This window comes from Bubalus kerabau, chromosome 4, assembly GCF_029407905.1.
Source record: "Bubalus kerabau isolate K-KA32 ecotype Philippines breed swamp buffalo chromosome 4, PCC_UOA_SB_1v2, whole genome shotgun sequence".
NCBI classification, from domain to species: Eukaryota; Metazoa; Chordata; class Mammalia; order Artiodactyla; family Bovidae; genus Bubalus; species Bubalus kerabau.
The window spans coordinates 81,227,450-81,249,828 of NC_073627.1; the positions used below are offsets into that span (position 1 = coordinate 81,227,450).

The following is a 22,379-nucleotide window of genomic DNA, read 5'->3' on the forward strand; positions in this document are numbered from 1 at the left end:
GCACTCAGATATGTCCCAAATAATTGAGAGAAAACCATTATGGTGGAGAGAAAACCATTAGTGTGACAATGAGCAAATAACTCCTCTCTTCATACTAATAAACTGTATGATGTTTTTTACTATTATGTGAGATGCATTGCTATTTATAGATTACTATAACATAGTTTAGGTGGACTTCCCTGGTGGCTCAGATGGTAAAGCGTCTGCCTACAATGCGGGAGCACCCCACTCCAGTACTCTTGCCTGGAAAATCCCATGGATGGAAGAGTCTGCTAGGCTACAGTCCATGGGGTTGCAAAGAGTCGGACATGACTGAGTGACTTTCTTCTTCTTTCTTGTAACATAGTTTAGTAGTAATCTATTTATTGTAATCTATAATATCAGTTATCTCTTCTCAAAAGTCTGGCTATAGGCCTTCTTTCCCTATACAATTTAAGCAATCTTAAGACTTTCAGGAACAAGTGTGTTATTACATTATATTTGAAAACAAGCAAGGCATTCAAAATACACATGAAATGGCTCCTTTGTAAGAATGGCAGTGGTAGATTGAACCAAACTTCGTGGGAAACAGAGACTGAAAGTTTTCTGCTAATTTTTTTCTGCTAAATCAGCAGTGGTTAGTGAATAGAAATTTATAAACTCATGCTCTAAATATTGTTTTAATTTTGAGGGAATGTTCCTATTGTTTTATTATCATGAACATTATTATATTTACTTAAAAGAGGCTTTCTAATTTTCCTTACTAAAATTGATTTCCTGTAAAGCATTAAAAGAATAAAAAAAAAAACAAAAACTGAAGTCTTGAGGTCCTCAACAGAAAATTCTGCTGCCAGAGGTTTTCACAAACATAACTTTCATAATTGGAAGGGACTCTAGTGACTATCTGCCAATCTAATTTAACTCATTTAATCTAAAGAAGTCTAAATTATCTCAGCCATTAATCTATGTAATTATAATACTTACTGGGAAGTGCTGAGTAGTGGCTGAGAAGTTGGTTTCTCAAATCAGCATGCCTGAGTTTGAATGTTATTTACCCATATATTTTTTGCATATTGAGCCAGCTTATTAACATCTCTTGTCCCTGCTTTCTTCAGTTGTAAAATGAAAGAAATGAGACTACATTCTTCATAAGGTTGTTAGAGAATAAATGGGACTGTGTGTTTACAAATCACTTTGACATATTGTAAGAATACAGTAAATGATTGTTGCCATTATTATTACTTTTCTATTATTACTGTTATTACAAAGCAGGCAGCATCTTCACTTCTCTGAAATAAACTTCTCTATGGACATGATCTTTCATTTTCCCCATCAGAGATGTATGTATTCACCTTATGGTCACATTTTGTTGCCTGTGAAATTATAGATAACCTGGGACTGTCTATCAAGTTAGGACATCTTCTGGTAGCAAACAGTATCTACTTTTTTTTTCTAAATATAAGATTTTGATAAACATCACCAAGGTGAGAAAAGTAAGCAATCTGAGTGATTGCTGGGGGTGGGGTAGGAGTGGAGAACAGAATGAGTGATAGCAAGAAGGAAGTCATTGGAAGGAGAGATTTGGTGCCAACTTCCAAATCTCACTCGGACAGAAACTAGCATTGTCTGTGCCTTTGTGTGCAGAGAGCCCCTTCATTCATGGTGATGTGAGGCCTGATAGATGGACGGGAGGCTGATGAAGATTGGTGGAAGAGAGGAAACCTGCAGGAAAGATTGGAAGTTATTATTCCATGGCAATAAAAATGGCAAAGTGGAAGAACCATATAAAAGAATGCAGCTAGAGCCCCTTTCTCTTGGTGAGACCTACAGAGTGTTTTATGTAGCTGGCATCCAGGCATATTAGAGGAAAGCCATCCCTCCCTCAGTGGAGACTGGTCACTGACCCCAGACCGTGTCACCAACATGCAAAGGCCATCCAACAGGAGCCTCTTGGTGCCGGGGCTCAGGGTAAGCCCAAATGCAAGAGGTTGGAGTGAACAGATCCTACTCTGTTCAGCCTCTCTCAGTGAGGCAACAGATACCCCAGGGTCCACCAGGCTGATGGCATAAGGAGGGGAGATTTGTCAGCTCCCCACATAAATCCTTGGATTCATCTTGACACATGTTCTGGCAAGTATGTATACAGGTTAAACTTTGACCTTTCATAGAGAAAGAGCCTGCTTTGATCCAACAGGAAAAAATGGCACTTCTAATTCAGTGTCATAGAAACTGCCAGGTATTTCATAATCCAAGTAAAGCAGGATAGTACTGAAAGGTCTTCATCTGGCCTCTGAGTTAGCAAGACTCAAAACCTAATTTACAAACACACACGGGTAAAGGGGTAGCACAGCTCTGTAGTCTCAAGTAGTCTCATCCATCAGTGTCTGAAACATCACGGGGTGCCACGCAGTTATGGTCTTCACACTGACTCCACTGCTGCTGCTGCTAAGTCACTTCAGTCGCGTCCGACTCTGTGCGGCCCCATAGACAGCAGCCCACCAGGCTCCCCCGTCCCTGGGATTCTCCAGGCAAGAACACTGGAGTGGGTTGCCATTTCCTTCTCCAATGCATGAAAGTGAAAAATGAAAGTGAAGTCGCTCAGTCGTGTCCGACCCTCAGCGACCCCATGGACTGCAGCCTTCCAAGCTCCTCCATCCATGGGATTTTTCTGCAGGAGTACTGGAGTGGGGTGCCATTGCCTTCTCCAACTGACTCCACAGTACATGATAAAACAATTATCTCTAATCCTGTGGAAACTACAATGGTCAAGGAGGAATTGAAAGAAATAAATCATGATGGTCCCAGACCCATCTCAAGGAAATACTGACATTTTGATTGAACCTGCCTGTGACATCTAGTCTATCCCTACATTATCCCTGAGCACTCTGTCCCTTATATACACAGGAGTTTCTGATGACTTGTGTGATCCCCTGTAGGTCTGCTCATGCCCTTCTTATGAAAGGGAATCCATTACAGACTTGTATATCTAAAAAGTACTTTAAACTAGTATTCATTTTAGCCTTTTTTTCCCTCAAATAATGAAATTCAGGCACATAGAAGTTAACTATTCTAAGTCATGGAATACACTAGTGTCCAAATAAGGACCACAATCACATTGCCTTACTCACTCCTGAACCTCAACCACCAAGCAGTCCTTCACCAAGACAGGAAGGTCTTGTTTGGAATGGAAACTATTTCTGAAACACTGCATTCTATACCATCCTGGGGCCTGAAATTGTCATTCATCTTCTGTTGTTAAGCCCTTCTCAAAGGGTCTTACTTCCCTGACTCTATCAAGAGTTCCGTAAGGGTAGAGCTCATCGCTACAATTTCTGTGCATTTTAACCATATTTAGAAAGTTCTAAATCAGTAAATATTGTACAGCTTATTTTGATCTAAGCCTTGTCAAGAGCACTGAACCCTCACCTCTTCCAACTCGCTGAGTTCTATTTACATTACTTATAGAAGACCCTCCCCCTGAAGGTGACCAAAAAGCAAACACATATGATTAGGCTTTTGTTTTGCTCTGGGGTTGTCTAGGGGTTGCTTTGTTTTCAACTTTACTATGGGATTAGAGAAAGAATGAACATATCAAAAAATTAACTCATTGAAATAGTCTCTACTGGCATAAATGTATATTTTAGGACAAGAGTGTAGGGAAGGTAGTCAAAAAGAAATGTTTAATCCATTCCATTGAGCTGAATTACTTGGGCTTAGTGACTTACAATCTGAATCATTAGAGCAAATGGTAAAGATAGAGAAGGCCTTTGGAAAATGTGAATGTATCTTTGAGCAGATAGCAAGAAGGGTCCATCCATGTTCAGTCGCTCAGTTGTGTCTGACTCTTTGCAACCCCATAGACTGTAACCCACCAGACTCCTCTGTCCATGGGATTTCCCAGGCAAAAATACTGGAGTGTGTTGCCATTTCCTTCTCCAAAGAAGAGTACAGAGACTGAATGTTATTAGAATGAAAAGTCTCCATATTTTTCAAATATAGAAGAAAGATTGCAAATAAAAAAAACACAAATTTCCTGTTTATTACAGAGTCTAAATCTAATTTATCTTTGTCCTTCCTGTGTATGTGAAAATAGGATGTAGGTTTATTTCCATGTCAGGACTCTTTAGTACTAGGATTCTTTCACACCAGGAACATTGTGTTTAGATTTGAGTACCACAAATTTAGACGGCTATAAAAAATATATATATTTTTTTTCCTTGCTTTTAAATAGAGTGTTATTCAAAAAGCACAGATTACATAATGATTATTAATTAAAGAGAATTCTGATATTCACTTGACTCTTTCATAGATCATTTAAGATGATCAAATTAATAACTCCTTTTCCCATCTCTCCTTTATTTACAACAGGCAATATTTTGAATGTTTTCACAAATCAAAATATTAAACTCCTCTTATGCCCCAGTTCTCACAATTTTGTTGTGTATATCTCTTTCTCTTCTTCCAACATTTGATTATGTTGTTCAACCTGGATTCTCTGCCTAAACCTTCCTTCTGTCTCTCCCATCAGTCTGATTTTATCTTGGCACATTATCCAGATTTTTCAGTGAGAGAAATTAAAATCAAAACAGACTCTGGAAATACTAAGGGTAGTCACATGTTAGTAAATCTTGTCTCAGCCATTTATATTCTGTATATGAGTATACATTTATATACATATAAGTGCATGTATACTTGTATGCATGTACAGTAAGGAGGATGGTGATGGACTCAGACTTGCACTGTTAGTAGCAGTTAGGCAGAGGAAGCATGTGTAGTGGGCAGAGAAATGGATTCACTTCTAATTGAATCCATTGGTGAGGTATTATTAGTGTAATACTACTGTATCATTACAGCACTGCTCAATTTAAATGTATTTTTGATACAACTAATTGTGTAATTTACTCTAGCATTAAATCTTGGTCTTACCTTGGGATTCATTTCTCTTTTCTTATTTTTTCCTGGTTTGTTTGCTTATTTATTTATTTTCATGTTGATCTTCGTCATAAAGGAGCCAAGTCAGGTGAATGATCCCAGCTTAATATGTGACAGAAAGCAGTGAGTCTTCCACCATCCATTTGCATTCCCTTCTTGAAGAAGCTGAGAAGTGTGTTAGCTGTTTTCAAATATATGAAGGGGTCTCAGGTGGAGAAGGCCATGGCACCTCACTCCAGTACTCTTGCCTGGAAAATCCCATGGATGGAGGAGCCTGGTGGGCTGCAGTCCATGGGGTTGCTAAGAGTCGGACACGACTGAGCGACTTCACTTTCACTTTTCACTTTCATGCATTGGAGAAGGAAATGGCAACCCACTCCAGTGTTCTTGCCTGGAGAATCCCAGGGACGGGGGAGCCTGGTGGGCTGCCGTCTATGGGGTCGCACAGAGTCGGACACGACTGAAGCAACTTAGCAGCAGCAGCAGCAGCAGCAGGTGGAAGACAGATCTGATTAAGCCTATGGTACCAAGTGATAAAGTAAGAAGCCAGAAGGATCGCGGAAACATAACCAGCTAAATATAAGGAGGAACATTACTATAAAACATGTTGTACTCAAGGCACGGGTAACTTGTGAGTTCCTCCATGGTAGTCTTTCCAACATAGCCTCAGGATCATGAACAGGGGTGAAATACAGAGGAAATGCTAACACTAGGGGGTCAACCAGTTAATGTTCTCCATTCTTTCCTCCATGGCCCTGATGATGCTATGTCCTGTGTCCACTCCGCATATGCAGAGACCAGCAGAGAGGTGGGGTATAGCTCTTTTAGTACAGTGGCTGCAGAGATTTAAGAGAAAGCAATAGGCTTTGATTGCTTTCAGCATTAAGAAAAATGCAAAAAAAAAAAAAAAAAAACCAGAATTGCAACCATCTCAGCCAAATGTAACCCTAGATTTAACACTGAAAAAGTTTGAAGACTCCCATAAACTTCAAGGGCAGACTTCTAACATCTCATTTGAAAGAAGTGCAGCTCTCTTGGGAAAGGACAGACCCAGCGTTCGTTTGCTATGGAATCCATCCTCATCACACATGCAAGCAGAAACTGATTTGTTTAATTCCTCCACCTGGACACACCCTTCTTTTCTCTCCTCTCTCTGCTCTAAGGCTTCTGTGTGCATGCTAAGTCGCTTCAGCCGTGTTCGGCTCTTTGTGACCCTATGGACTGCAGCCCACCAGGCTCCCCTGTCTATGGGATTCTCCAGGCAAGAATACTCGTGTGGGTTTCCCTGTCTTTCTTCAGGGGATCTTCCTGATCCAGGGATCGAATCTGCATCTCTTAAGTCTCCTGTATTGGCAGGTGGGTTCTTTACCACTAGCACCACCTGGGAAGCCCTCTAAGGCTCCTGGGTTAGTCTCAAACTAGGTACACTTTCCATAGGCTGAGGAGGAGGGAAAAACTGGGCTCCTGACTGTTGGGGACTTTGCTCTTAGCTCTTGTTCTGATTCTTTAACACTGAAAGTGAAGGTTAAACTCCCACACAAGTGAAAAATCCCTACCCCAAACCACTCTTTGCTTTCTGTGGCCTCGTCTTTTTCTGGCCCTCCCTGGCTTAGCTTTCTCCCAATTTCCTTCAGTTGTCCTCCTCTTCCCATGCTGCTGCTGCTTCTCCCCTCACTCAGGCCAGCCAGAGCCCCCTTTTAGACAGCAGTGTGGCTCCACGATCTAGGATGTTGCAGATTTGCCATCTAGTAATGGCCCTTCTTTTTCTGCTATGAAGCCTGTTTCAAGATGGAGCTTCCCAAGTAGTGCTAGTGATGAAGAACCTGCCTGCCAGTACAGGAGATATAAGAGACAAAGGTTCAGTCCCTGGGTTGGGAAGGTCCTCTAGCGGAGGGAATCGCAGCTCACTCCAGTATCCTCGCCTGGAGAATCCCATGGACAGAGGAGCCTGCTGCACTACAGTTCCATGGGGTCACAGAGAGTCGGACATGACTGAAGCGACTTATTATGCACTGCTTGAAGATACGGGCCACCTCTGTAGCCCAGATCCAGTTCTTACCTTTTAGCCATATTTATATTAGCCATCCCTTCCCTAGGCAATTAATTCCAGTTGATTAATTCCAATTAATTTTTCACATTGTGATCCAAGTGGCATTCCAGTCTTCTGTCGTATTCTCCTACCAAGCTACTTTGTTCCAGCCACACTAAGCTATTAAGAATGCCCTTCCCCCTTATCTTCTCACAGACACACACTGGCTAAATGGAACTCAAATAACTCTTCTTCCTCTGTGAAATCTTCTACTTTCCTATTCAAGCTTGAACAGGAATCCTTGTGTGTTTCTAGGACATTAGGCTCATACTTACATTGTAACACTTAACGTGTTGTGTTACAATTTATCTTTTTGTAAGTTTATCTTCCCTATTTGTTTGCTCAAATAAAAGTATCCTTTTTCTTTTTGGTATTCACAGTACCTAGCCTAGTGTGTGATTCATAGCAAGAACTCCATAGATGTTATTTGAATGAATGAAATAAATAAGTAAATGAATGAGGATATATACTATAATATGTGCCTTTTTAAACAACTGATCTAGAGAATTAGCTGTTAAACAGAGAAAGCTTCAGTAGGCATCTTGAACATCTGGACAATTGTAATGCAAAATACTTACTCAGAAGGCAAAGAGATTGTCTCTTTTCCTGTGAAAATATAAAACCAGTTTTGTTTCAAGGAAAATTACATTGGAAAAAAAAAAAAAAACTGTCTACAGTAGAAGAGGCTAAGTTCGTCTCTTCAGAGACATTCCCTTGTCTTTTTATATTACAAGAGTGAACAAGATTTAAACCACGCAGTCAGTGTAATGATGTTGCCAGACAGCTAATAAAGAGGAAGATTAGAGAATTGTATAAAATGGCAGGTGCCTCGGCCGATTCCCCGTCTTAGACATTAAACACAGAATAAAGTGATGCTGTTTCCTGTGGACCACCAAAAGTGCTTGATGTCAGCTTCAGCAGCATGGTGCCATTTTGACTGTGGTGTTCATCTTACCTAGTATCCCAGTTTGAAAGCAATATAGAGGAAAAATAAAGCAAACAGCAGTAGATGGTTCTCAGAGCAGAGAGACAGCATCTGAAAACAACCAAACTCTTGTACAAAAGAATGAAAAAATATTTCTACTCAGTCATGGATGGTACATCCTTTGCTCTCATAGAATAGCCTATAATATCTAATCATGCAAAGCATCTCAGTGAGTCAGAGGGAGTCTAGGGGGACTGCATTCTATAGTTCACAGTATATTACAGTCTCTCAGGAAGCTTAGAATAACTACTATTTTAAAACAGAAGAGAAATAAAGTGGTAATATTTCTCCTCACATGACCGAGAGAAAATAGAGAAATTACATTTTTGTACCTAACGGACATAATTACAACACATATTTCCTCTTCTGAGCTTTCTTTAACAAAAAGGCAATTTCAAAACAATCTCCTGTTTGGGGATAAAGGCAGTGCTGAAAACATAGTGTGAATATGGGCTCGGAAGAAGAACAAAGCAGAGACAGACGCAGATCATACAGTGGAGAAGGGTTTGGGTTTAGAAAGGAAGAAAGGAGAGAAGCATTTCTTAGCACTTAGTAAGTACTGAGCATTGTGCTAAGGGCTTTGCAAAGAATATATCTTCATGTACGTTTGTCTAATGGACATAATACAAATGTAACAACACAGCAGGGTATATAGTATAAAAGGTTATTGTAGGAAAAACCGATCTTATATATAAAGCATCAATACATGTAGAAGAGTTTTTCAGTTTATACCCAAGAAACTCAGACAACACATCATACAATTTTGGACATATTTTCAGGTCTTAGACATGGGAGCCAAATCCAGGAGTCCAATTCTTTATAGGAAAGGAAGCTGAGTTTACAAAGGGTGCAAAACTCCTTAAGCCTTCAAAATATAGGTATGGATGTAGATATATAGTATGGCATGTATATAATTGCGTACAATATTTCAATCGTATCTTATTTATCATATAACAAAATATCTCTACACAAAAATCATTGTCAGCCTAAAGATATCTAATGAATATAGAACAGAAGTTTCAGAAATTAATCATGAAGACACTAGTAGAATTTCTTTTTAAATACAGTTTGTCTGAAATAAAGAATTTTTTCAAGTGAACATACCCACGTAGTCTCGTCTAATTAGCTAATGCTAGTGAATCAAATGGGGATGATTAATATGTGACCCAAGGAAAGAAAAATTAAATCCCTATGTTCTACATTTTAGAACTTATTAAACTGAGTTTTTTCATATTTCTCAAGAAACTCAGACCTCTGTTAGTACGGGTATTACCTAAACACTTGTCATTGGGAGCCAGAGATAATCCAGGACTTGGAAGACATGTCTACATGTCCTGTATTGGGTCAAATCAAATTGTACCCCAGCACAGGTTCTCAGCTGGCACTAGCAGTAAAGAAAGTGAAAGAAAGTGAAGTCGCTCAGTGGTGTCCTACTCTTCGCGACCCGTGGACTGTAGCCCACCAAGCACCTCCGTCCATGGGATTCTGCAGGCAAGAATACTGGAGTAGGTTGCCATTTCTGTCTCCAGAGGATCTCCCCGACCCAGGGATCGAACCCAGGGCTCCCACATTGCAGGCAGACGCTTTGGTAAAGAATCTGCCTGCAGTGCAGGAGACATAAGAGACTCAAGTTCGATCCCTGGGTCCAGAAGATCCCTTGGAGGAGCGCATGGCAACCCACCCTGGTATTCTTACCTGGAAAATCCCATGTAGAGTCCATGTGATCGCACAGAGTGGAACACGACTGAAGTGACTTAGCATGCACGCACACACGAGTGCATACACACAGGAGCTATGCACTGCCACCTCCTGGTAAATAATGGCTGATTCAGCCTGATTTTCTGATGTTCTCACACACTGTTCCTCTTCTCTATTTTCTCATCTTTGCTTTCACTCTCCTCAAAGGACTGATGCATGTGAGTCATGGTTATTTCACTTATACCGTTTTTCTGAGAGTCAGCAGAATATAAGCTCTAGAGATGAAGTAGCTGGGCTTGAGTCCCAGTTTTTTCACTTACTTTGTATGTCTTTGGATAAATTGATTAAAATCTCTAAACTTTAGTTTCCTTATCCATAAAGTTGAAAATGCATCCTAACAATTTTATGAATATGAAATATAAAAATCTATTTATCATGCTTATTGTGCATAGATACTCAGTTGCTACTGATATTATAATTTTGTTAATGCTAGGAGTAGTGTCCAAACTTGTAGACTTCCTCAGCACCCATATGTTTAAGTACTTCCTTCAGTTCTGACTTAGAACATGAAATGTAGCAGACATCTTTTCTTTTGCTCAGATGCTGGAAGAATTAGAACCAAAATAATACTGTCAGAATAAAAAAAAATATATATATATGCATATATATGTGTGTGTGTGTGTGTATATATATATATATATATATATATATAATATCTTTTTAAAGCACTTTTAATTTATCTTAGCTGCTAGAAGAATTCGAGTCCAATTCAAAGCCAAGTGACTTTCCTGACAGGCTTGGTTTTTGTGTTCTGGTTCTTGTTAGTCAGTCTTCGTACTTGGTTTATTCATAATTTGTACATGTTCAGTTGTATTTGACTTCTTGTTGTCAGTCTCTAACTTGTGTCTGACTCTTTGCAGCCTCATGAACTGCATCATGCCAGGCTTCCCTGTACTTCACTATCTCTCTGAATTTGCTCAAACTCATGTCCATTGAGTCAATGATGCTATCCAATCATCTTATCTGTCGCCCTCTTCTCCTCTTGCTCTCAGTCTTTCCCATCAGGGTCTATTCCAGTGAGTCAACTCTTGGTATCATGTGGCGAAAGTATTGGAGCTGTGTTTTCTCACATCCTTTTGAAACAAAATAGCACAATCCTTACTGAAGCCCCAAGAAGTTCTCTGTCTCTGTCTCTCTCTCTCTCTGTAGTGAGAATATACACTTAGTTCGATCTATACCAGTTCTGGACCATTTTGAAATCATATATTCACATGCCCAGCTCTAGAGATTCTGCTTCCGTATGAAGGGGAACCAGAAATCTGTATTTTTAGCAAATAGTATTTACTTAGGAAATTGAGATTTAAGTGATACTCTATTGCTCTTGGAGAAGCAAATAGAGAAGAGATGAACATGAGTCTGGATTCTAAAGCAGAGCCAATCACAAGATGTGTGACCTTCAGAAAGCACTCAACCTAAGATTCAGTTTCTTCATCTTTACAAGAAGTCTATAAAAGTCTGTTTTACTGAACTCATAAAGTTACTGTTAAAAAATGCATGAAATAATGTGTGCAACAGAAAGAAAAAAAAATTGTAAAATGATTAAATAACCATCTAGTTTCACAGTCTAGGAAAGGAGAAAAAGAGCTTTGCTGAAGCAGATAGCTTTTTCTGGTTTGAAAAATCAAGGCCCTAAGCTGTGACCCGGAGAAGGCAATGGCACCCCACTCCAGTACTCTTACCTGGCAAATCCCATGGACGGAGGAGCCTGGTAGGCTGCAGTCCATGGGGTCGCCAAGAGTCGGACATGACTGAGTGACTTCACTTTCACTTTTCACGTTCATGCATTGGAGAAGGAAATGGCAACCCACTCCAGTGTTCTTGCCTAGAGAATCCCAGGGACGGGGGAGCCTGGTGGGCTGCCGTCTATGGGGTCGCACAGAGTCAGACACGACTGAACTGACTTAGCAGTAGCAAGCTGTGACCTTGACTGCTCTAAATAGAATAGATACAGGGGATCTAGAACAGTGCCTTAATCATGGCTCATGATTCATTATAGGATTATGAAATCAGTTTAGTGATGGCTCCAGCATTTTTTATTTTTTAAATCAAAAAAGTGGTAGAATATTTAAATATTGCTTTCTGTTTACGGTCATTACAGAATATCTATCCCCCCATGTTGCACAATACATTCGTAAGTCTTTCTTAGATCCAGTAGTTTGTGCCTTCCGCTCCTCACTCCTATATTCCTTCCCACCCTGTCTCCCCACTGGTAACCACTAGTTTGTTCTCTGTGAGTCTGCTTCTTTTTTCTTATATACACTAGTTTTCTGTATTTTTTAGACTCCACAAGTAAGTGATATTATACAGAATTTTTCTTTATCTCATTCACTTAGCATGCTGCTGCTGCTAAGTTGCTTTAGTCGTGTCCGACTCTGTGCGACCCCATGGACAGCAGCCCACTAGGCTCCCCTGTCCCTGGGATTCTCCAGGCAACTTAGCATAATGCCCTCCAAATCCATATGTTAGTGCAAATGGCAAAATTTCATTCTCTTTAATAGCTGAGAAGTATTCCACTGTGTGCGTGTGTGTGTGTGTGTGTGTGACATCTTATTTATCCATTCATCTGTTGATGGACCCTTAAGCTGCTTCTGTATCTTGGCAAATGTAAATAATGCTGATATGAACATTGCCAGGGTGGAGGCATATATTTTTTCAAATTAATGTTTTCAGATTTTTCAGATATATATGCAGTCATACAAATGCTGGGTCATGTGATAGTTCTATTTTTAGTTTTTTGAGAAACTTCCACACTGTTTTCTCCAGTGGCTTTACCAATTTACATTCCCACCAACAAAGTATGAGGGGTTCCCTTTCTCCATTTCTTTGTAATATTAGCCATCCTGACTGGAATGGAATGGATATGATAGGATAAGACAGGGCAGAACAGGATAAGCTAGGATAGGATAGGGTTGGACAGACTACAGGATAGAAAATACCATAGCACATCACTTATAGGAAAAAAGAGTTTAAAATATGTTGTCTAATATTTACATATGATTGTTTTCATGCTATCCTACATCTCTGCCTCCAATGCCCTCTCAGTTTATCCCTATATATTTCTGATTGTGTTTGGAAATCATACATAGGAATGAAGAAGATGAGGTAGTGACAAGCATGGTGAGCGAGAAGGAGAAGCAAGATAGCAAGCAGGCAGCATCCTTGGGTGCCAATGCAAGAGACGTAAGAGACTCGGATTTGATCCCTGGGCTGGGAAAATCCCCTGGAGGAGGGCACAGCAACCCACTCCAAGTATTCTTGCCTGGAGAATCCCATGGACAGAGGAGCCTGGTGGGCTAAGGTCCCATAGGGTTACAAAGAGTAGGACATGACTGAAGCAACTTAGCATGCACATATTGCCCTACTTAGTAGCTAGTTATAGTTAAAATCCTAAGTTGTATCCGCTGTTTAGTGGTTACGTTAATGATCACCATTTTGTGAGCTCATACCAAGTGCTAAATTTTGTGCTAAGTAGGTTACAATGACATTCTCTTCTAGAGTTCTAGGAGAAATTTTGTAGTGTGTATGCTTTATAGATGATCCTCCTGAAGATTAGAAAAATTAAATAGTTAATTTCAACCCAGACGGGTAGCAAATAACAAAAGCACAATTCATACCTAAGTTATCTGCAGTGATGCACCTCACTGCCTCCGTTCCTAGAGTGAACCAGTGCTTGTGGGCCAATTTTGGGAGGTCAGCACCAGAGAGAACATTGATTCCGAGTAGCAAGTGTGTCTGTGAAGTCAAGCGATGAGGCTAAACCAGTGTTGTGCATTACCCTGTCAGCCTTTGCCAAAAAGTCTTAGTGTCTCTATGTCTTCATTTTATAACTACGTGTATTGTAAATGCATTATGGCTTTTCCTTTGTAGATCCTAAAGGGACTTGTTGGGGGGGGGGGCGGTGAAAGCAACTGCATATTATTTCTCTTTTAGATATTAATTTTGCAACATGTCCCATCAATCTGTTTGCGTTCTGTCACTCACATGGCAGTGATTGAGATGAAAAGAGTATCATGCTAAAGACGTATTTCTGATTCTATAGGGAATATAGTTAGAAAATGAATTGTTCCATGTATTTTTGGAATCTCAGAGCCAGGGTTAGGGCAGGTGTGGGTGAGTCGAGGGAAAGAGGTGTTACTCTGGGATCAGTGTGTTGTCCGTTTTGTATTTGGCAATCATGAGAGTCAATGTTAATTTGATCCAGAAATTATACAATGTGGAAGGAGGTATCTTTTGGAGAAAGACTAGTGTCCTGTGGACAGCTTATGCCCAGAATCTGTTTGCTGTGTGCATTCTTATGAGGGCTGAGATGAAAGAAGGAGGCAGCTGTGACTGGCTTTCTAAACTGCAAGAATGTGAAGGACTTGCCCACCAATTGTCCCTGACAGTGGAGGGCAGAGGAGGGCAATCGCTCACCCCCTACTCAAAACCCAGAAAGATGCAGGAGACAGCTTCTCTCAGTCCCTGTTTCCGGAAGTGGAGTTTGGGGTTTGATAGAGGATACAGGCAACAGAAGGGCTTCCCTGGTGGCTCAGACTGTAAAGAATCTGCCTGCAGTTCAGGAGACCTGGGTTCACTCCCTGGGTTGGGAGATTCCCCTGGAGAAGGGAATAGTGACCCACTCCAATATTCTTGCCTGGGGAATTCCATGGACAGAGGAGCCTGGCGGGCTACAGTCACTGGGGTCACAGAGTCATACATGACTGAGCGACTAACACTTTCACAGAAACAGAATTACTGACTTTCAAGGGCATCTAGCATATGAAAATTTGCATTCTGTGATCCGCCTTTCTCTCCCTAGTGTCTCAGAACAATCTGAAATTAGCAAGCCTTGACAACAGCTAATGAATATGAACAGACTTATACAGATTCCCCTTTTACAGTATTGGATTCAGTCTCTTACAAGACAGGCAAATCAGCCCAAATAACCTCTTTTTCGGATGGATGAAAAAATTCCCTAGCCTTGAGCAGTTGTGTACTCAGAAGAGAGTCAGCTAAAAAAGCTGGGATATAGTAATGATGATAATATAGTAAGTCCTCTACATACATGCAAACGAGTTCTGTTCTGAAAGCATGTTCGTTAAGTTCAATGAACTTAGGTATGCAACTAACACAATTAGCTATATAGTACTGTACTCTAATAGGTTTGTAATTTCACACAAATAATAAATAAAAAATCAAACACCAAAAATAAAGAAAACATTTTTAACTTTACAGTAGCTTGAAAAGTACAGTAGTAAAGTACAACAGCAGGCATACAGGGTCTGGCATCAAGGGAACAGGCAAGAAGAGTTACTGACTAGAGGAGGGAGAGGAGGTGGGAAATGGTAGAGCTGAAGGATCATCAGCAATAGGAGATGGAGGGCAAGCTGCAACTTCATTCATGCCTGACGTTGATGGCACAGGTTCTGGTTCCTTGCTGGAACCAGATGCATGTTCACAGCAGACTTACTGTACCTAGGATCCATAGAGTGTGTACTTTTGTACCAGACATGTCTTCTTCACATCAGTCCAGTGGCATGGGCATCACCACCACCACCACCTTGGTCAGCATCTTCCTCAACTTATAAATTAGGAAACTAACAGGCAGAGAAGTTACATTTTCTACCAGTGGCCCGTGTCCCTGCTCCAGGTGTTATGGTTCCCCCTGCTGTATCTCTCTCCTGTCCGGGTATGAACTGCAAGGCTCCTCTTTGAATTCTAAGTTGCTTCACTGAAGGGTTCTCATCCTGAAACCCATGGAAAAAGGTTTGGTTACATTTCATCACACATTGCTATAGTATCTGGTGAACTAATCTTTCCAGGCATGACTGAGCAGTTGAAAAATAATGATTTAGAATCTACCATGAGCTAGGTACTATCCTAGATGACAGGAGATATTGTTTTGTGACCTAAGTAAACTTGCAGGTCGACTCCCTGAATTAGAATCCACTTCCTAGTTGTGACCCTGGAAAAAGTGATTTAACTTCATATGCCTTGGTTTTCTCATCTACAATTGAAGATAATAATAATACCTCCCTGGAAGGGCTGTTGTGGCAACTAAATGAGTTAATTAATGCAAATCAATTAAAATAGTGCCTGGCACAAAGAGCTGAAGAACTTTTCTTGTTATAGTTATTATAATTTATTCTGCTTTTCAAGCTAAAAAGAAGAAAATGGTTTTGAAGTAGTTTTAATAGTCTAAATGGAGAGAGAAAATAATTACTCTGAATCTATCCTTTTAATTAAATTAGTTGAGATTTTAAAGCACTAATAAAAATATCTCCAGTTGTTAAAGGCTTTAATTAAGTTACTCTTTTGCATCCAAGGAATGCATAGATAATATACTTTAATTTCTTAGTTTATTTACTTGATACACATAATGTAATCAATATAGCTAACATATATTGATTCTGTAATAGATGTTGGGAATAGTTGGTGAAAAAATTTTGCACAGAATTTGTAGAATCCTTGCTCCATGCATACTTCCCTACTCTTTTCCACTTGATATCTTTTTAAAAATATTATGTGACATTTTAATTAGCACTTAAACTATGTATGAGTGAAGCTGTAAAATACAAAACAAATAGTACTTTATTATTGATTGAAATATATTTGTTGAGTAAAAAATCATCTAAAATGAAAATGTTGCTATATGGTATCTGCATCCCAATTCTTGCTTATATTAAATGCTTTATAATATTTATAATCAAAGAGATGTCTCACCGCAAAAACATAGCACATTTAAGATTCTATTTGAGAGTGAATACTTTTTATATATAAAAACCAACCTGTCTGGGATCAATGTTGCACATAAAGCTTCTGATACTTAATATTTGCTCTTTAAATTCACCACAGGGTACACCATGTAATGAAGTTATATCATTGAGAAGACCAAAGAATAGCTGTCCCTCAATGTAAAATATTGATTTATTGATTTGTTTTGCTTTATTTCTGTAACTGAAGAACTTCTAGATTTTCCACTAGTAAAAAAAAATCTGTGTTTTCTAATTGTCCCCATTTTACACACTATTCATTTAAAACCTGTGAGATAAGTAAGTTTTAACTCACTTTACAAGCATGAAAGAGGCTTAATGTACTTCATCTGTTTTAACTATTGGGTTAGCCAAAAGTTCATTCAGGTTTTTTTGTAGCATTTTATGGAAAAAGCTCAAACAAACTTTTTGGCCAACCCAAAGCTAAGGGAGACTAATTACATAGGAGCCTATGGATATTTAAAAAATTAATGAACAGTTTGTCTTTGAAGTTAGCTTATAGCACTTTTAAAAATCTTGAAGTAGTTTTTATCCCCTCCTTCTCTATTTCTGTTCCAAGAAGTAATGTCATCACTCAGTTGAAGAGAAAGTAAACGTATCTGTTGTTTCTTCAGAGGTTAGAAATACGGTCAAATACTAAGAGCTTCTGGGAGAAAGATTTCAGGTCAATAGAAGAATGAGCTTTCTAATAATTAAAGCTGTCTCTAAGTACATTCTACTATTAGATATAATCAGAATGGGTTTTATTTTTGGGGAATTTTTGTCACAGAGATGAAGATATTGCTGTTTAAAATATGGTTGAAGAAATTCTTCAGCCATTTTAAAAAAGTCTACCATGGTCCTAAGCTATTCTTATTTCTCCATATTCCTAAATCAACTATAAAATTGCTTTTGTAATATCCAAATTATATGTTTGCACATTGACTATTATTGTCTACTTCTGCTTTATTGACTATGTCAAAGCCTTTGACTGTATAGACCACAATAAACTCTGGAAAGTTCTTAAAGAGATGGGAATACCAGACCACCCGACCTGCCTCTTGAGAAACCTGTACGCAGCTCAGGAAGCAACAGTTAGAACTGGACATGGAACAACAGACTGGTTCCAAATAGGGAAAGGAGTACATAAAGGCTATATATTGTCACCCTGCTTATTTAACTTATATGCAGAGTACATCATGAGAAATGCTAGACTGGATGAAGCACAAACTGGAATCAAGATTGCTGGGAGAAATATCAATAACCTCAGATATGCAGATGACACCACCCTTATGGCAGAAAGTGAAGAAGAACTAAAGAGCCTCTTGATGAACGTGAAAGAGGAGAGTGCAAAAGTTGGCCTAAAGCTCACTTTAATGTTCACTGGCCTAAACATTCAGAAAACTAAGATCATGGAGTCTGGTCCCATCACTTCATGGGAAATAGATGGGGAAGCAGTGGAAACAGTGATAGACTTTATTTTGGGGGGCTCCAAAATCACTGCAGATGGTGACCGCAGCCATGAAATTAAAGGACACTTGTTCCTTGCATGGAAAGTTATGACCAACCTAGACAGCATATTAAAAAGCAGACATCACTTTGCTAACAAAGGTCCATCTAGTCAAAGCTATGGTTTTTCCAGTAGTCATGTATGGATGTGAGAGTTGAACCATAAAGAAAGCTGAGCACCAAAGAATTGATGCTTTTGAACTTTGGTGTTGGAGAAGACTCTTGAGAGTACCTTGGACTGCAAGGAGGTCCAAACAGTCCATTGTAAAGGAAATCAGTCCTGAATAATCATTGGAAGGACTGATGCTGAAGCTGAAACTCCAATACTTTGGCCTCCTGGTGTGAAGAACTAACTGATTGGAAAAGACCCTGATGCTGGGAAAGATTTAAGGAGGGAGGAGAAGGGGACAACAGAGGATGAGATGGTTGGATGGATCACCAACTCAATGGACATCAATTTGAGTAAACTCCAGGAGTTGCTGATGGACAGGGAGGCCTGGCGTGCTGCATTCCATAGGGTCGCAAGGAGTCGGACACAACTGAGCCACTGAACTGAACTGAACTGAACTATAGATCAAATTTGGAAATACCAAGAGTAAAATTTGGAGGGTTTGTTGTTGTTGTTTTGGAAAATATGGTTTTCTAATGAATGGACATGGTATGTCCCATGAAAACAACAGCAAAAAACAAAAACAAAAAACTAACAAACAATGGAATAATGACCACCTGTCACTGGGATCATTCAGGCAGAGACTGGGTGATCATTACTTAAGGATGTGGCACAAGGGATATCTCTAGTGGTAGGCCATTTGATTAAGTGATTTCTAAATTGTCTTACAACTCTAGCAATTTCCTTTTAAATGTGGAAGCTCTTATCTAGCTTTAAATTATTTTCCTTGAAACAGTTGCATAGTGTAGTAGATAAAAACATCGATTTTATGATGAAACAGGTAGACCTGGGATTTGGTCTTTGCTGTGTGACTGATTCAGCTTATCCAACTTTCTCATGAACAGCTTGTATCACTGCAGAAGAACCTTCTCTAATCAGTGACTAGTATGGACTGAGGGCATGCCTGTTAAAGTTCCTCATGAGTATCAAGTGTTCATAATGTGCCTTAGTTCTGGGTCTAAGGACATGGGAGGCTGTGTCTTTCAAAGGACCTAGAGAGAAATGATTGAGAAATTAACTCGTGATGGGAACTAGGGAAATAAGTATGATATTCCATAGTTTGTGTTAACCCTCAAATCTGTAGTATCACTGGACCACTTTGATGCTTATTTAGTTTATAGTAGCCGGAAACAAATATCTTTGTGACTGATGTGTTACAGTTAAGACACTTTCACCACTACAAGGATGAGGGGTTTATAATTGTTTGCTTTTTTTCAGAGATAATTCCATCCATCATCTCTGGCTACATTCATAGCTCTCTATCGATGCTAAAAGTGATTGAACATCTAAACACTAGAATGGCAGTTTCCTGTAAATCTGCTTTCTATCATATAATCTCTCAGTTCATATTTATCACTCTCTGCCAGGCCAAGTTCACTTGACCAGTAAAGATTTTCTTGCGGATTTGTGTTACATAATGGTACTTAGCCTTGTGGCATACATCAAATCATGGGTAAAAGATGTTTTCTCTTCATGCACACACTTACATGCCATTATGGAGACCACATTCCTCAAAGAGTGTAGTGTGAGTCTTACATGCTGAAACTGCACAAAACTAGTCTTTCTTAGCCTACAGTTTCGATCCTTCACTGAGAACCCCCCTAGAGCTGGCTGATCAGCATGCAGAACTAAGTTCCAGAGGAGTCCACAGAGCTCTCTAGGGACCTACACCCATCTGTGTGGAGAGAAAGGGTCCATATGTAACTTTTCAGACCTGTCTTCACTTATTCTCCTCAAGAAATCTTTTGTTGCTTCAGAAGTAGAAATGAATGTGTGTTTCAGCTGGCGTCTAGTACACCTAGGAAGAGAATGCAGAAATATTTAGCAGTTTATTTAGGGGCCAAATGTTATTCTGGAAATGGTAACTTTTCCAAAACAACACACACCCACCTATATTCTCTCTGTGTGTCTACACACAGAGAGAATCATTTGAGGTTTGGGTTTTCTAATGAATCCTAGAATAATGAGAGAAAAAATAGATGAAATATAAAGACAGGCAAGTAGAATAGTAGATGTCTATCCATTAGACTGATGTGTATAAAAGGTCAGCATCCGCTAGGCGAAAGTTAGAATGAATTTCTCTATTAGAGGTAGCTTCAGCATTTCTTGGGAAAGTCTATTGGCACCTCATCCTGCTCAGTGTTATGTGGCAGCCTGGATGGGAGGGGAGTTTGGGGAAGAATGGATACATGCGCATATGTGTGGCTGAGTCCTCTCTCTGTTCACTTGAAACAATCACAGTATTGTTAATCGGCTATACCCCAATATGAAATAAAAACTGAAAAAAAATCATTAATAGCTGCAAAAATATTCTACTTTGGGGTTGTACTATGTTTTATTTAATTAATTTTAATTGTTAGACATTAGACTACTTTTCATTTCTCCTACTACAACTCACTACGTAATAAAAAGGCAGCGTAACCAAGCAATTATCTGATATTTTCCTGGGAAAGTTTCTTAAAGTCAACCTACTTTAAGGAAAACGTGTATTAGAAACTATATATTGCCAATTTTCTTCCAGAAAAGTTTTATAAACTTTGTTAGCAGGTGGTCCCAAGAATATTTATTAATAATTCAATCTTTCCTCACTTGTTTGGGATGTTACTTTTACCATATTATATATAGTTTATATTTATTTAGTTCTTTGAATTTTGTATTATTTTCCAGGAATCTCTTTGTCTATGATGAATTCAGTACTATGACCAATCATTATTTTTCCTTTAAAACATATTTCAATATATAGTAGATCCAATGAATCCCCCAAGTCATTTTATTATTATATTCTTGACTAATCTCATCTCTCGTGTATTTGATCTATAAAATTACCTTCCTCGCTACCAACATCCCTCATTAAAATACTTTTAGGATCTTAGTTGCAATTGAATAGCATTTATGTATTAATTTTGGGAGAGACAGCTGTGCAAAATGGAGTGCTCATTCACAGAAAGTTCTTAAGTACGTTCACTGATTTTCTTATTTTGATGTTTCTTTTACCATTTTTAAATGTATATTTCCTATTAAGTTTAATAAAGCATTTGTATTTTGTTTTTATTATAAAGATAATTTTTAAATATACTGTAATGCATACCTGGATAAAGTTAATGTATGGGAAAATCTATTTAAAAACTTTTAAACAATTTATCTTGCTAGACTGCTGTTTCAGCATTTATACCTCTTATTTATTATCATAATGCATACTAAATAATAAAACTAGTATCAGGATTCCTTGTCTTATTCTGGAATGTATCTTGTATTTCATTATTAAAAATACTTCAGCAGTTGGTTTTAGATAAATACTTTTCAATTTAATTAAAGTTTCTATTTATGTTATAAAAGTTTTCAAATTTTATTAGTTCCTGAAAGGATATTGAACCTTTTCAAATGTTTTTGGAATATCAATAAAGATTATGTTTATCTCTTTGCCTTTTTAATATGAAGAGTTACTAATGTAATAGATCTTTTAAGAGAAATTGTCTTTGTCTTGCTAGGATTAATCCTACTAATCAATGTGTTATTCTTTTAGTATATTACTGGATTATACTTGTTAATTTTCAATTAAGATTTTTGCTTATGTAATCCCAAATGAGATTAATATTATTGCCTTTGTGATTGATCATGATCAAATTTTAGTTCCTGATTTTATATGACCTTTATAAAATGAATTAGGCAATCTTTATCTCTTTTTTTAACTTAAAATAAAATTTTATATTGGGACATAGTCTATTAGCAGTGTTGTTAGTTTCATGTGTCCAACAAAGTGATTCAGTTATACCTATACATGTATATATTCTTTTTCAAATTCATTTCCTGTTTAGCTTATTACAGAATCCTGAGCAGAATTATCTATCTCTTTATGCTAGGGCAAGAATTGGCAAATTATAACCTACAGGACAACATCTGCTTACCATCTGCTTTGTAAATAAAGTTGTATTAAAACACAGTCATGCTCATTGAATCACATGTTATCTGTTTAGGCTTGCATTTAACCTATGGCAGGAGAGTTCAGTAATTGCAACAGAGACTTCCTGGTCCTCAAAGCTACTGTAATTTATTATCTGACCTTTTAAAGAAAAAGCTGCTCTAATATAATTGAAGTTGCCCAGGACTTCTCCATCCTTTGAAAGTTTTACAGAAAAATTAACTGGGCCTTTACCTAATTGTCTTGTGAGAGGATAGGTTTTGAGTGTTCATTCTTTTTTGTAATGTTTATTTATCTCATTGACATTT

At 38.5% G+C, this 22,379-nt stretch overlaps 1 protein-coding gene across 17 annotated transcripts in view; it reads left to right on the forward strand.

The window, feature by feature from the left end:
* Window positions 1–22,379, forward strand: part of LINGO2 (leucine rich repeat and Ig domain containing 2) — a 681,723-nt gene that overhangs the window by 215,618 nt on the left and 443,726 nt on the right. The window contains exon 4 of one of the 17 annotated variants that reach the window (XR_008713384.1): window positions 17,459–17,477. The exons of 11 other annotated variants lie outside the window; for them this stretch is intronic. The gene's annotated coding sequence lies outside the window, so the exon portion shown is untranslated. Of the gene's footprint in view, window positions 1–164; window positions 827–1,623; window positions 1,760–6,688; window positions 7,487–16,577; window positions 17,423–17,458; window positions 17,478–22,379 lie in introns of those variants that run through there. 5 more of the 17 variants (XR_008713382.1, XR_008713385.1, XR_008713381.1 and 2 more) reach the window with 5 other exon arrangements.